Source organism: Dermochelys coriacea, chromosome 3 (genome assembly GCF_009764565.3).
Source record: "Dermochelys coriacea isolate rDerCor1 chromosome 3, rDerCor1.pri.v4, whole genome shotgun sequence".
NCBI classification, from domain to species: domain Eukaryota; kingdom Metazoa; phylum Chordata; order Testudines; family Dermochelyidae; genus Dermochelys; species Dermochelys coriacea.
In genome coordinates this window covers 21,152,486-21,168,786 of record NC_050070.1, presented here as the reverse complement: position 1 = coordinate 21,168,786, position 16,301 = coordinate 21,152,486, and positions in this window count along the sequence as shown.

Genomic DNA, 16,301 nt, shown 5'->3' with positions numbered 1-16,301 from the left:
CCTAAAAAAGTGCTACTTCTGGGTTCACTTCTGCTGTTTCCCTCCTCCCGCTGGTCCTGCCTTATGCTGCTCTTTGCTGTTGATGTCTCTCCCTACGCCCTGGATACCAACCCTTCCCTAGCGACATAGGGGTGCGACATGGATGCAGCTGTGCTGCTGTAGAGCTTAAGTGAAGACGCTCCTATGCTGACAGAAAAGCTTCTCCCATCGGCCTAGTTAATCCACCTCCCGGAGAGCTGGTAGCTATGTCGACGAGGGAAGTTCTCCCGGCAACATAGCATTGTCTACACGGGACATTAGGTTGGTATAAATACATTGCTCATGTTTCAGAGTAGCAGCCATGTTAGTCTGTATTCGCAAAAAGAAAAGGAGTACTTCTGAGTTTCTAAGGTGCAACAAGCACTCCTTTTCTTTTTACATTGCTCACGCATGTGGATTTTTCACACCCCCGAGCAACGCAGTTACACTGATATACATCTGTAGTGTAGACCTGTCCTCAGTCTCCAAATCCCCTTTCAGTTCCAGATTCCTCTGCTGAGTCCTCCAATTAATGCAACAGAGGTATAGGGCATTGGGTTTGGGATTGTTTTGGTTGGTGCTCCAGGATGATCTGTTCCAAGTTAAGGAAGGTGAGTGGTGGGTAACTTAGTAACCAAGTCACCTGACTGTTACAAAGCAAAGTAAAACTACCAGATGTTGTAAAATATCTGGTGTCCTCACAAGTGAAATGTCAGTGTTTTGCTAGCAAATAATCAATATAATTTACCATTGTACAGTGGTGCTGGGCCCGGCTCCCTGCTCCAGGTGTTGTGACCTGGCGCATGGGGTTGCAGTGCTGCTCACTCAAATTTGGCCTGGTCACCACCACCCCCATCATGATGGAGGTGCAGCTGGGTCAAACCTGAGTGGCACTGTGTCCCTAGGCACCAAGTTTCAATGCCCAAATTTGGGCCCAGCCCCGCAGGACAGGAGCAGTTTCTGTGGAGTGAGTGCAGGGTGGGCTTGCTCTGCACTCTCCTCTGAGGGGCAAGACCTGACCTCCCCAGGTCTCCTACCCCCTAGGGCTGGATCCAGTATGGTCTCCCAGACACCTCCCATGTTAAAGAGTAATAAAGTGAAATTCCAGAAAAATAAATTAAAAAATTAAAAAGAATTTCATAGGGCTCTTCTTAGCTCCACAAGAGCTAGAAACTTTTTGCCTTTCTTTTAAATGAAAGCTGAGATCTGGGTATATTTGCATAATTTCAGGATCTGGGGCTTAAAAAAACACCAACTGTGGCAAGAAATGGCAAACTGCAGTTGCCATATACACAGTAGTGGTGGCCATGAGGAGTTCAAAAATTGGAATATACCCAAAAAAGAGGATTCACTCTTTTAAAAAAAAATAAAATCATGATTGCAGAGCAATCTGATGATTTTGTGGGGCCTGCTTCATGACTTTTAAACAGTGAGGATTAGCAATACTGAGAAAGGTATTTCATTTTTTAAATGACAGCTGAGAAATATTGTACAACTCAGAATCCAATAATGAGAGTGGGCAATACTAGGCCTTCTTGACTGACAGATAGACACAGACAGACAGAGGCACACAGGTGATTAAGTCAAAGATGAAGCAGTAAGGTGAAGCTTACACGACAGCAGACTGTGGCTAATCAAAGGACTTCAGTCTTGGGTGTGCCAGACTGGCAACCTTCACCACCACTATTTTTTGTTGATACAATTTGGCTGACTTTTAAGTGCTGTAGGGAGATGCCTGAGCAGATGTCTGCTATTCTAAGATTCCAATCTGTTCTGTTTTTGCTGTCTCAGATGGCAAGGTGCCAGCTCCTTATCAATCTAAATAAATTGGATTATGTAGGAAATCAGCCAGAGATAAAAAGCTGCTGTGAGCTGTAGCTCACGAAAGCTTATGCTCTAATAAATTTGTTAGTCTCTAAGGTGCCACAAGTACTCCTTTTCTTTTTGAGAATACAGACTAACACGGCTGCTACTCTGAAACCTGCTAAAAGAGAGACTCAGTCAGACATGTAAATATTTGGGGTGTACTTGTGCTTTCCATAGCTCCAGGGCAGAGCTTTATAACCCTTATTACACACAGTAATTTCCAAGTGTTATCCCTGGAAAATCGGAGTTCTCAGGGCTGGGAGCTGTTCACTAGTCTGTAGCATGTGGGAGCATTTCAGCCAGCTGCCATTGGGCTCATGTCAAGAAGGTTCCAGGGGGAGTGTGGTGGCGCTTCTCATGTAGATAGGGAGAGCTTCTCCCATTCACATAGCTATCAGCTCTCCGGGAGGTGGATTAACTAGGCCGATGGGAGAAGCTCTCCTGTCAGCATAGGAGCGTCTTCTCTTAAGTTCTACAGCAGCACAGCTGCATCCATGCAGCTGCGCTGATGCAGTGTTTTTAGTGTTGACCTGCTTTGAAATATCCCTGCTGCCCCAAGAGGTTGAGTCCCTATGGGTCAGGTTGGAGACATGTTGGTAGAGCAATATGTGTGGAAAGGTTAGCAGGCTGCTGTCCTGGAAGTGACATTGTTCCAACTGCCTGTCAATCTGATACTTTTCACCAGCACTAAATCCACCCGCAACTTCTTTTTTTTAAATTGAGGTTTATGATTCTATACAAATATGCAGATTAGCATCACGGGTATAGGGCTAGTTGCACCTTTGACCCCTTTGTGGGTGCACCCCCTCTCGGCTTCATGCCTTTACCTCTCCGAGGTGGAATTCTGCACTTCACTCACTCCTGAATTGGACCCTGGGTTACAGTACCCTGAGTATGAACTGTGCTTACCCAGCAGGTCCGACTGTGATTCTTCACTTCAGGAGTCTGCGATCAGTGGTGCATATAATTACCAAACAGTCTTCTTAAACCAAGTATTGTTTATTTATCAGTGCAAAGCATTTAGAGAAACAAGAACTGTAAAACAAGTCCACACACATGGCTTTAGAATCATAGAAATGTAGGACTGGAAGGGACCTTGATAGGTCATCTAGTCCAGTCTTCTTCACTGAGGTAACACTACATATTATCTAGACCAACCCTGAAAGATGTTTGTCTAACCAGTTCTTAAAAACATCCAGTGATAGAGTTCCAAGTAATTTGTTCCAGTGCTTTACTACCTTTATAGCTAAGAAGTTTTTCCTCACGTCTAACCTATATCTCCCTTGCCGCAATGTAAGCTAATTTCTTCTTGTCCTATCCTCAGTGGTTAAGGAAAACAAAGTATCATCCCATAGGTGCTGGAAGTATGAGTGCTGGCACACCCCCGGGCTTGAAGTGGTTTCCATTATATGCAAGGTTTATAGTTTGGTTCAATGATCTCAGTGCTCCCACTATAAAAATTGTTCCAGCACCCCATAGCATCCTCCTGTTTATAGCACCCTTTTACATATCTGAAGAGTGTTATCCTGTCCCCCCTCAATCTTCTCTTCTCCAGATTAAACAAAACCAAGTTTTTCAATCTTTCCTCATAGGTCATGTTTTCTAGACCTATGATCATTTTTGTTGCACTCCTTTAAACATTCTCCAGTTTTTCCACATCTTTCCCAAAGTGTGGTGCTCAGAACTGGTCACAGTACTCCAGCTGAGGCCTTATCAGTGCTGAGAAGGATGGAAGAATTACTTCTCGTGTCTTGCTTACAAACATTCCAGAATGATACTTGCTTTTTTTTTTTTGCACAACAGTATTACATATTACCTACAGTCTTCCTGATGGTAACCTAAACAGGCCTGACTTCTTCATATACCCTAGCAGGTGCTTGCATCTTAGTCTGGTTCCCCTGAACAACTACCACCATTGAGAGAGAGTCCCTTTTGAAACTACTGTAGTCCTTTTGTAAAATCCCTCCTGGGTAGCTGTACTGAATCTTTACCTTTAAAGGGTTAAGAAGCTCAAATAACCTGGTTGGCACCTAACCAAAAGGACCAATAAGGAAAGAAGATACTTTCAAACCTGGGGTGAGGGAGGTTTTGTTTGGGCTCTCTTTGTTTGTTCCCCCTCCAGATAGAGAGAGAGACCAGGCAGGGACAACATCTCCTAAAAACATACTTGAAATAATTCATCTAAGATTACAAAAATTGTAAGTAAGGCAAGGAAATGCATTAGATTATCTTTTGTTTTAGCTTGTGAATTTTCCCTATGCTAAGAAGTAGTTTTATTCCTGTTTTTGTAACTGTGAAGCTGAGTCCAGAGGAGAGTCCTCTGTGTTTTAAATCTTTTTATTACCCTGTAAAGTTATTTTCCATTCTGCTTTTGCAAGTGTGATTCTTTTACTTTTTCTTTATAATAAAATTCTTCTTTTAAGAACCTGATTGATTTTCAGTGTCCTAAAAACCAAAGGGTTTGGTCTGTGCTCACATTGTTAACCAATTGGTGGGTATATTATTCTCAAGCCTCTCCAGAAAAGGGGGTGAAGGGGCTTGGGGGGATATTTTGGGGGAATAGAGACTCCAAGTGACCCTGTCCTGAACTTTTATGTAAATCACTTGGTAGTGGTAGCAATACTGTCCAAGGATGAGGACAAGGAAAGGAATTTGTGCCTTGGGGAAGTTGTTAACCTAAGATGGTAGAATATAAACTTAGGGGGTCTTTCATATGGGTCCCCACATCTGTACCCCAAAGTATAGATCATCAAGTGTTTGCTGAGACATGGCTGATCTCAGGCTATTCTTTTGCCTTCCTGCTTGTTTTTCCTTACAGCCACCTATTAAACTAAACCAGTATATACATACACTAGACCTCTCAATAAGCAGTGTGACAACCCACCTCTTTTATCATATCAGGGCTCAATGTTTCTCCCTCTGGTATTGATTTATCCAAGAACCCCTCAGTCCCACTCCAGAGATTTAATATTTCACATTGGTTTATTTACAGGGTAGGCCTTAGGTTTGGCCTGAGAGCTTCTTTTAAACAAAACCAAAATAATTACTTTTCTTAACTCACACTGGAGTACTGCCTCTTCTTATGCCAATCACCAGCCACCCTCTCTGGGCCCAGCTATGCTGGGAACTAAGGCCCTCCCTCCCCAAGCAGAAATAAAAACAAGATTTCCCCTTATAGGGTAAAACAACTTTTTAGTTAGAATAAGCCTTTTCCCCTAACTGCCCCCTTCTATAGCTTGCTTCTCCCATCCCTCCTTCCTTTTCTCCCTCACTGGAAGAGGGTTTTAAAGGTCACAGGCTTCCCTTAATTAGACTCAGGTGTCCATAATTAACCTAAGGTAACCCCTTTCACTTCATAGGAAAAAGGGCATTAACCATTCTGACTAATATAGCTGCTTTCAACCACCCTTTCAGAACTGTCAGGTCTGACTTTGTCACACCAGGTAAGTGTACAATATTCATTCATAGATTCCAAGACCAGACGGGACCATTATGATCATTTAGTCTGCCCTCCTGCATAACACAGGCCATAGAACTTCCCCAGAATAATTCCTAGAGCAGATCTTTAGAAAAACATCCAATCTTGATTTAAACATTGTCAGTGATGAAGAACCAACCATGACCCTTAGGAAGTTGTTCTAATGGTTACTCTAAAAAATTTACACCTTCTTTCCAGTCTGAATTTGTGTGGCTTCAACTTCCAGCCATTGAATCATGTTATACCTTTCTCTGCTAGATTGAAGAATCCATTATTAAATATTTGTTCCCCATGTAGGTACTTACAGACTGTAATCAAGTCACCCTTAATCTTCTCTTTGTAACGCTAAATAGATTGCCCTTCTTGAGTCTATTGCTATAAAGCATGTGAGCTAATATTTTAATCATTCTCATGGCTCTTCCCTGAACTCCCAACCACAATTTATCAAAATGCTTCTTCGATTGTGGACATCAGAACTAGACACAGTCTTCCAGCAGCGGTCGCACCAGTGCCAATACAGAGGTAAATAACTCTCTACTCCTATGTGAGGATTAGATCCTATTAATACATTATTACAGAGCAGCTCCACATCCATCACAAGCTCACTAAACAATTTGCATAAAATATCTGCTCATCTAAGTGTTCCTAATTTTTTCAGCACAAAGTGATACCCTAATACACTGCAGCCTCAAGGCTTTCTGAATAGATGAGGTATACTGTCAAAAATCCAACGGAGCCCATGTAAAACACTGCCACTCTCTGCTACAATGAACCATAATTGGTTCCATGCCCCAGAAGAAGACTTTGGGTCACATTCCATTCCCCCAGCCTCTTTTAAACCGCAGCCACCTGCAACCCAGATAGTGGGGAGGGGAAAGTGTATCGCTCTCCATATTTCAGCGTTGCCAATCTGTGCGAATCTCTAGCTATTCGGCATTTTTATGTAAAGCCCTGGTTGCTGGAGTCACACAGTTAGGTGAAAATCTCAGCTTTCATTTAAAATAAAACATGCAAATTTCTAGCCCTCAAAAGTTCAGAGAAAAGCTTGACAACATGACTCCTAAATGCTCCAATACCTGAAGGCAAATGAAAAGAACCCAAAATGTGTTGTTTTTGAAAATCCCATGGATTTGGGGGTCTGACTCATGGTTTTTGAATGCTTGAGGGTAGCAATATTGAGATTTTAAAATACGCACACCCACTGGGCAGTGGTCTCTGTGTGATAAATTACATAGGCATGTGTGATTGACAGACGGATCTCCATCTGTGAGAATTAATTTAACGTTGAGCTGAATTTATTGTTAAAAACAGAGTACAACATGACACACAATTTTGCAAACAACAGATCTAAATATCTTGGAAAAAAACAGAACCTTTTCTGTGTAGCATTTTATATCTACTCTTACATGTAGTGGGATTCATGTAATAAAAAAGAAATCACCTTATCACAATATCCAGTGTTCTCTTAAAAAGACTCCACCTCTGGAGTCAAGTGATTAGGTGAGAATTTCCACTTTCATTTAAAAAATAAAATAGCAAGTTTCATGGAGGCAGAGAAAAATTTGAAAATCTGACTACAGTCTAAAAGCTAAAATCTCAAAACCTAGAAGGCTAACAATAAGACCCCCACATTTCTTATTTTTTAAAAAAATTCATAATTTGGGCCAGGGGAGAGGGGTGTCGCTCCTGATTTTTGAATACTTGGGGTTGGCAATACTGGTATGGTGATTCACGTGCATTGTGACACTGTCAGCAGAGACACAAGTGCATGAGGACCAATCTAAGGGCACTCAGTTAAAAACCAGGGCAGAAACCCCAAATGTGCTGTGAGTGCTAAACTTAGATTTCACCAACCAAGTGCAAACTCCTCAGGCTCTTTAACAGCCTTAACACAGAGAGTTCCCTTGGGGACTCAGGCCTGTCTTGCTACCTAGGTGAGTGTATCTCTGTGATAGATTGTCCCTTACACTATGAATCACAACAGTTTTCTGGTTACTCCTGAGACCCCCTGGTCTCACCGCAAAGATAATGCTTGTAGCCAATCTTATAGCAAATGGTATGATGATGTATTAAATAGGGAAAGGAAATTAGAGCAGTATTTGTATTTAAAACAAGCAAACATAGACACATGAATGAGTTACAGTCTTAGAAAGAAAAGGAGTATTTGTGGCACCTTAGAGACTAACAAATTTATTTAAGCATAAGCTTTCGTGAGCTACAGTTCACGTCATCGGATGCATTCGGTGGAAAGTACAGTGGGGAGATTTATATAACCCATTGTTTCATGTTCTCTGTGTGTGTATATAAATCTCCCCACTGTATTTTCCACCGAATGCATCCGATGAAGTGAGCTGTAGCTCACGAAAGCTTATGCTCAAATAAATTTATTAGTCTCTAAGGTGCCACAAGTACTCCTTTTCTTTTTGCAAATACAGACTAACACGGCTGCTACTCTGAAACCTTATAGTCTTAGGTTTCAAAAGGTAATATAGGCTTCTATAATCAGCAAGCTCTCTTTGTCCTTTAGGGCTAACCCAGGCTAAGTAACTGGGGAATCTCATGCTTATGCCTAGAAACACATTGCCCGTCCCACCCCGAGACCAAGAAGCATAGTGATCCTTTGTTCCTCTGGTTTGGGGTTTTTATCCCCCTCCTGCCATGTGCTCTGAGCTGCAAACCCAGCTGATGGGAGGAGTCCACTTGCATGACTCATCTTCACAGAGAGGAGAGCAGAACAGCAATAAGAATCTTTAGTCCTTTTGTTAACAGTTTCTCAGGCCAAATGCAGGGAGTTTCCGGTTATAAGATATACCCATTGTCTGTCCAGTATTGATGAGTCTCCTCTTTCGGGAGAGGCATAACAATTTCTGTAGAAGGGCAGCTCTTCATACTAATGAGTCTCCACTCTGGCGACTCATATAGTCACAGACGCTCACAATACAACTGCTCAAAAACTGCATTACACTGCATAACACAGATATGACAAGTAAGATTAATGCAGGCAGCAACTCACAGGCACTCAACAGAGGCTAAACACTTTTTATAATGCTAACACCTATTTTATCTATATTAATCCGCAAGTAAGCAAGAGAGATTCCAGCTATGTATCTGTCAGTGTCCAGTTGAGACATAGGTATGATGTTGACGGGCCAGCTCAGATCAAAGCCATAGACTAATTCACTTGTGGATGAATATCAAAGAAATGTTAAGTGTACTGGTATCCATGGACCAATTCATTTGTGTGTGGATATCAAAGAAATAATGGTATTGTCTTCACTTATCTATAACCTGTTCTTTACTATTGCATTATATTATGTATACCCAGTTTTTAGATATCCCTAGATTAAAGTGTGTGTTAGTGTTAAGATGTGAATGTACTGGATGTGTAAACTTCATGAAAACTAATGAAAGATTGTTTCTGGCTATCACACTGTGTTTACCCTCACACAAGATTGGAGCCTTGAAAATATACGCAAAAAGAAAAGGAGTACTTGTGGCACCTTAGAGACTAACAAATTTATTAGAGCATAAGCTTTCGTGAGCTACAGCTCACTTCATCGAATACAGACTAACACGGCTGCTACTCTGAAACCTTTGAAAATATACGAGATTGTTAACTTCAAACCATGGGTCACTGTCTTCGACAACGGAAATTCACAGACTCTTTGCATATAATCAACAAAGGAAGAGCCCGTGCTGTGAATAAAAACACCTGCCACATTGCCTTCCATGGAAAGATGGTATAAGAATCTATACAAATGGATCCAAGGATCGATCCTGTATCTCTGAACTGTTTTGGATTCTAACAGGGTGGAATACTGAACAGACAGAGATCCCAAGAATTATTGACTCACCTGTTAAAATATTTTACCTGCTTTAACCTCTCAATAACTCTCATTTCCCTTTCTTAGCTAATAAATCTTTAGTCAGTTTACTAGAGAAATTGGTTGCCAGCATTATCTCTGGTATCTGCCCTGTTTGCTGACAGTCTCACCTGAAATTGGCACTCACAGTTGTGAGCCACTTCAGATAGCGTGACCAGGGCCGGCTCCAGGCCCCAGCGTTCCAAGCAGGTGCTTGGGGTGGCACTGTGAAAGGGGCGGCAGTCGTCTTTCCATGGCAGCAGTAATTCAGCAGCAGCTTTACTCTTCCGACTGCCGCGGCAGCAATTTGGCGGCAGCTTCTGTCTTCAGCTTTACTCATCTGCCTGCTTGGGGCGGCAAAAACAGTAGAGCCGGCCCTGGGCGTGACATAAGCTAGCACTTGTCCTGCCAGTGTCATATGCGCAAAGGAGGCAACTGAAGTTTACTGGATGGCAACTTTAGCTTAGTTTACATTCAGTTTAGATTTTCATACAATAAAATCTCAGCCTTACTTTTCATATTAAAGGAGTTTAAGTAACCAGGTGGGTCTGATGTTTTGAAGCTTTTTGCCATGACAACAGCAAAATCTAGCCCTGAAGTTGATGTGTCTGGCCCTGGAAGGATCACCCCAGTGCAAAGGGATCCTCTGGTGCCTTGTAAGTAGTATCAAATGGAGTTATATCCTATGCAGCGGTGGGCAAACTACAGCCTGCAGCCCTGAGCCCCCTGCCTGCATCTTGCAGCCCTCCTGCACCCCAACCCCCATCCCTGAGCTCTCTGCCGCACCCTGCACCTCTCCTGCACCCCAACTCCCTGCTCTGAGCCCCCTGTTGCACCCCTCCTGCACCCCAACCCCCTGGCTTTAGCTCCCTCCCGCAGTCCGCACCCCTCCTGCACCCCTGCCCTGAGTCCCTTCCTGCACTCTGTACCCCTCCTGCACCCAACCCCCTTCCCTGAACCCCCTCATACATCCCTCACCCCTCCTCTTACCCAATCCCTTACCCTGAGCCTGTTCCTGTCCACCGCATCCCCTCCCACACCCCACACTCCCTCCTGCACCCCAGTCCCCTTCCCCGGCCCTGCATACAATTTCCCCACCCAGATGTGGACCTTGGCCCAAAAAGTTTGCCCACCCCTGTCCTACAGGTTAAATCTCTAGCCTATTCAATGCATCAGTATAGAGTTTAGTCAGAGGAGGGAGGGGGCTGGCAGCTACTGACAGTTTCACTACAGCAGCCCCATAGGGGGCACACCATGTAGGCTGAAGCTGCTGGTGTCTAGCCCACTGGGGCTAGTGGCCCTGGGACCTTCTGAAGAGGATGAAAGGGGAAATATGGTGGGGGCTCTACAATTTCCTCCCCCCCCATCTTTCTCTCCTCCTCCCACCTGTGGGAGGGAGGTTGTATAAAAAGGTAAAGCTCACATGAAAGGCAGCTTTATGCCACTCTGTCATCCCTTTGCTGTATGCAGGTCAGCTGGCCCCCAGAATTTAGCCATCCTGAATAGCACGTAGATAGTACAGACATTAGAAATGCAGCTAAGATAGTGGATCGGTTGGCTTAGGTAAAATGGACATTAACAGAGCTTTCCACTTGATTCCTTTTACTGTCCACTAGAGAGCACCCGAATACAGCCTACATGAGGGACACATACTTTAGAAAGAACTCAAGATATTTCAATGACATCCTTGCAGCTAACCTTTTCGGAGTAGGTTGAGCAACCCTCCCTCATGTCAGTGAGCATATACTCGCAGAAGTAATTCCACTGACTTCAGTCTCATCCTTAGTTAACATTCAAAGACTGATTCTGGTTTTTCTGCACTGCAGAAACCAGACACCCATCTGGCTGTGTTTGGCCTGAGGAGTGAACTATGTGCTTGCTTGACGTTTACAATCTATCCCTCGGCAGCTAACCTAAAATCATTTAAATGTGACGCAACCCAGCAACGTTCTCTCACCCTCCCTCCTTGCAAGCAAGAAGGTGGACCAGGGGCGTTTGGTAGAGAGGGATCTTCCTCTCTCACTAGCTCCCAGAGTGGGAATGTTGCAGAAATAGCAGCACCCAGCTCTCAAAGGAGCATTTAACATAATCCCACCCTCATCATTGCCACTCTCCAACCAGCACTTGAAGCCAGGTTCACAAGCTGCAGAGCAAGTAACACCCACTCTGCAAAGGTCACAACGAAGAGAAGGAAGTCAATAGAGGAATCCTGGATAACACACCTTCTGCCTCCCAGAGTGGCACAAACAGGCTAGGATCCCACTTAGTCTTTCCCTTTCTACTTGAACGCAAGATTCAGGTTATCTAAGGACACTGGGAAAGGTTTTTCAAATTGTGACGGAGCTTGGGGCAGGAGGGATAATCAGATGGCTCCAAGGAGTGGCAGTAAATTATAGGTTTTACAGTCCTAATCCAGCAAGACCAGAAGCTGGCACCATCAGATGCCTGCTTGGTGTCCTGTAGTTTGGTGAGCCAGTGTTTGCATTACAAAAGCCACCAACCATCATAATTAGAACATTGGTAGCACCCAGCACAGAAGAGAAAGGGCCAAATAGACTGTGGTGACTATCCCCATCTCAATAGATAGTTAAGGTACATATGGGGAAACTTGTATGAAAACTGCTTTTGCCATTCCTGCTAGCAGCCAGCAATCTCCAGGCCTGTCAACCTGCCGCCATACACAAGCATTGAATTCACACAAATGTGTAAAGAGAGAGAGAAAAACACCCTCTCCAAGTACCTTAAAAACATTCAGTGATTTGCAGCCAGTTCTGTTTGCTCAGTTCAGTATAAATGACTGCAGCCACACTGCTTAATCCTCCTCTGTTCCTCAGACAGACAGTGTGGGGCAGCAGGGGGGAGAAACTCCATCAGAGCACAATTTTGACCTGGTGATCTCATTCCGCGCATTACATTTCTCTCTCTTCTGCAATGCAGGGAATAGCTCTGCTTAGTTGCCGTGCTCACAGCAGTTGGAATTCCAGAGTTCGTCAGCAGCTGGGTGTGATTCTTGGCAGCTTTCAGGTTTGCTTTTAATCTCCCCCAAACCAACAGGCGAACAACAGTGAGTTCATAAGCCTAGGGGGAATAGTCCACCAAATTTCAAATCCCTGGCAAACAGCTCTGCTCATAATCATGGTGGGACGTGGAGAAATCAGAGCCCTACTTAGGGTATAGTAAATAAAATGGAAAAAACCAAGAACATAGGAGCATATTTAAAAATAAAATAAATTGGCTATGAAAATACAATTGAAAAGCTGAACATAAACATTTTTTAGGCCTAGATCATATTGAGAGAAATACAATATTATTTAATTATTGGAAAAGGCTGAGCCGGGGTAATAGGATTCCAGTGAGATGACCAGTCACTCCATCATTTATACCTCTGTTTGTTTTCAGATGACAATTACAGAACCCAGATGTGAACCTGTCGGAGATTTTATATTAGGATTGGGGTTCTCTGTGAGTTTCAAAGGCAGCTGAATTGGCAGATTTAAAGTTCACTGTTGTTATATGATGTGGTAAGGCTGTTGATAGCCTGTCAAGGCAGTCTTTTAACCTACACGCCTTCTAAACACAGGATAGATTTATTTGGGAGAGAAGAGAGGAGAATTATATCACGTTTTCCATTATCCCTGGTATTTTTTTCCCCTTCAGACAATTAGCTTGTAATATGATGAGTGACATGTCAAGAACAATCATGGGGAAACCCTAAGTAATCCCTGTTGAAAGATAAACCTGCCACTTGCCCTGCTATAGTTCGGGAATTAAAACTCCATGTCTCTGCTAAGCATTGGGGTCCTATGTAAATCATGGACAAATTTCATAGTATCCAGCAAAGTAGAAGATATCACATTTCATGGTTTGCCCTAGTTTAATAAAGCCAGCTCTTACAATGCAGCAAATTATTTATATTACTTTCAACAGCAGCTGTGTTTGATGGAACTTTTTGTGAAAAAATAAAAGGTGAAGAAAAAGGTTAGTCGATGGGTCTGGGGTGATTAATTCTTTGAACGAATGCAGTGAAAGGTGAATCCCTCAATTCAATGAAAGGTGAAAGAACAGTCAGCAGCTATGGAAGCTTCACAAGTACACTCCCAGCCTGCTCCGGGGAGAGCGCCTCTCGGAGTGAGAGGCACATGCAGTCCGAGCCCACCAAACTCTGGGCTTCTCTGCTGCACCCACCCATCAGAGTGTGATTTAATGCCCATTGGGGTTAGAATCCGCCCCACATTTTCACTTGGTGAGGATTTATTTTTTTTAATCGGGAACATTTTCAGTGACATTTTGGAGAAATCCTCCCTTCCTCCCCCGTCTTTTAACTGACTCTCGAGTTGATTGAAATGGAAATCTGAACAAAATCAAAATTTTGAAGTGAGGGGGACGGGAAATTTTCAAAAATGTGAAATATTTTGCCTTATTTTTTTGTAGAGCTCTAATTATGGTGGTGTCGGGTGGACACTTGAACTAGACCACAATCATCATCTCATTTCCCAGAGATTGCCAGTCAGGGGTAGAATTACCCATCAATTATACATGACTGTGAGAGGAGAGGTAGAAATACATATCTTCTATGTACTGATGGCAATGCAACCCACATTATCTTGTGGTCTGCCACAGACAAATACAGATCTGTCCATGCATGGGCACGTGTCTCACTAGAGGGAAAGAGATCAACCAATGACAGTAAAATGTATATGGCATTACATACACCTTGGGCATTGATCTTCTCAGGTTGTGCAAGCTTTCCCCGCACAAAGAGCAAACTTACTCTTCATTCTCAATGTTATTTGAGGTTACGGGAAACAACAAAAGAAGAAAGAACAAAAACAAGTATTCACAAGGAAGCACATTGCTTGTCCTTGGTCTGTAATAATCTGGGACTGTTCTGCCCCCTAACATGACAGCAGCCTTCTAGACTTTTATAGGTGTAGATACATATAGAAAACAAAATCATAGTGGCTACCTACATGCTGCACATTAAGGTGGATTGGCCCCCATCTGTTTTTAGATGGGAGAACTCGAAGAAAGACCCAGAGAGAAATTGGTGGCTCAGAAGGTGCTCTTCCCTGTAAGAATGCAACAGTGAATCAGCTTATGCACCTGTACAAGGGCTGTATAAGACAGTCCCTTACACCTTTATTGTGGGGAGAAGCATGGGGGAGAGCAGGGGTAATGACGCCTGTGGGTGAAGAGTAGACAGAGCCTCACCTCTGTCCCTGCCCTTCCCATGCGCCAGCCAGCCCTGGTCATGAGAGGAAGTAATCAGTAGCAGATACTGCGTTGACAGATTACTTCTATGTTCCCCCCTCTCTCCTGGAGCAATGAGGGCAAGTCTATGACTCTCAGAGTTCCTGATTAGCCCTGAGGCAACACAGATATACACTGTCCCTCACTTAAGGCTCATGGCAAAGCTACAGTTGGGCCTTACATCAGTACTGAACCAATGTCCCAGCATATTGGTAGGGCGTGGGATATGCCTCCTTCTTTCCACCCCAGCTCAAAACCTAGGGAACATGTTGATAAGTAACCCTGGTGACCGGCTGAATTATTCACTAATGTGGAACTGTCCTGATCTGAAGGCAACAAAGTCTGATCAGCTCAGTCTTTCAGAACAGATTTTTGGACTGAGTCATTAAGAATATGAAATATTTGGCTGCGCCTCTATTCCTGAAAGTCACTTTATTTACTGGAAAACTTTCTCCTAGGCACCTTGTTTCGTATTCAACATGTTGGGCCAAATACTGAGCTCCCGGGAGCAGCACACCTCACTGCTGCATCTTGAAAAGTCCTCTCTGAACCTCACCCATGTGTATCGAACCACGCAGGCTGGTTTTCTCCCCCAAGATGCACACCATCGCTCACCTGACATCTCAGACTCCATCCCAACATTTAAAATAAGCCTCTAAAGGAACTGATGGAATACCATTTTACTTGCATGGATGAACGTTGGAAATCTAAGGCCTGTTTTAGGTCAACACCACAGCATTTGTGTTGGCAAATGGCATTAAAATACTTTGGTGTGGATTGAATTCATACCAGCTGGAGAGTTACTGTGCAGGACTAGAGTAAAGGGGTCTTTTCTTAAGGAAACACTGTCTACTGCAGTGTCCAAGAGACATAGAGTCAGATTCACTTACAGTTTGCACCTCCCTAAACCAGCAGGGATGAATCTGGCCTGCAGACAGGGGTTTAATTGGCTTTGGTATCTGACTATTCCTTTCAGTTGTTATTATTAAAACTGGAAACCCAGAGACAGGAGAGTCTAAATCTGGACTGCAGCGTTAGGGTCTGAACCATTAATAGAGGCAGTATACATCCCTTCTCCAAGAAGTGTAAACCACTTGTTAACAAATTAAAATCATAGAAATGTAGGGCTGGAAGGGACCTTAAGTGGCAACTAATTTCCAGTCAATCGCTGAGTTTTATATATGGACTGATCAGATCAGTTATTCTCAGTGTTTCACTTGGATAACATGATGGAGGTGGATCTTTAAATGCATTGTTTTATTTCCCACCTAGTTTGTTAGATCTTTGTATTAGTGGAACCGAAACAACACACTGCAAACTTGAAGGGCTAATGATGAGGGTTTTTTTTCAAAGAGAGCAAGTGCTTTTTTAGCATAGACCAATATTCAGTTTAGAGTATTCATTTTCCCTCCTTATTACCTTAGCAATTCCCAGTTTGTAACTGTGTGCCAAATGCTTCTGACCTTACCCACACAAGCAATCCTATTGACTCCAGTGGAACTATTCATGTGAGTAAGATGGGTAGATACTGAGAGGGCAAAGTAAATACACCACTTGTGTCACAAAGGCACAAGAGGTGGGAACTGCGTCATCTACATACTGAGGGCTAGGCAACCCCCTCAGCTTGAAGCCACTCCCAGTGGCATCCCGAATCCAGAAGTGTATGTACATGTGTGGATATATTTCTAAAAGGAGAGAGATCAGCCATTGTTAATAAAGCATCACATTCCCAAATGCATGTCTGTATGTATGAGTATATATGTCTGTCTAGATATATCAGCCATTGGCTCGTGCATGGGAGCTCTGCACGTGCAAGGAATGCAGAA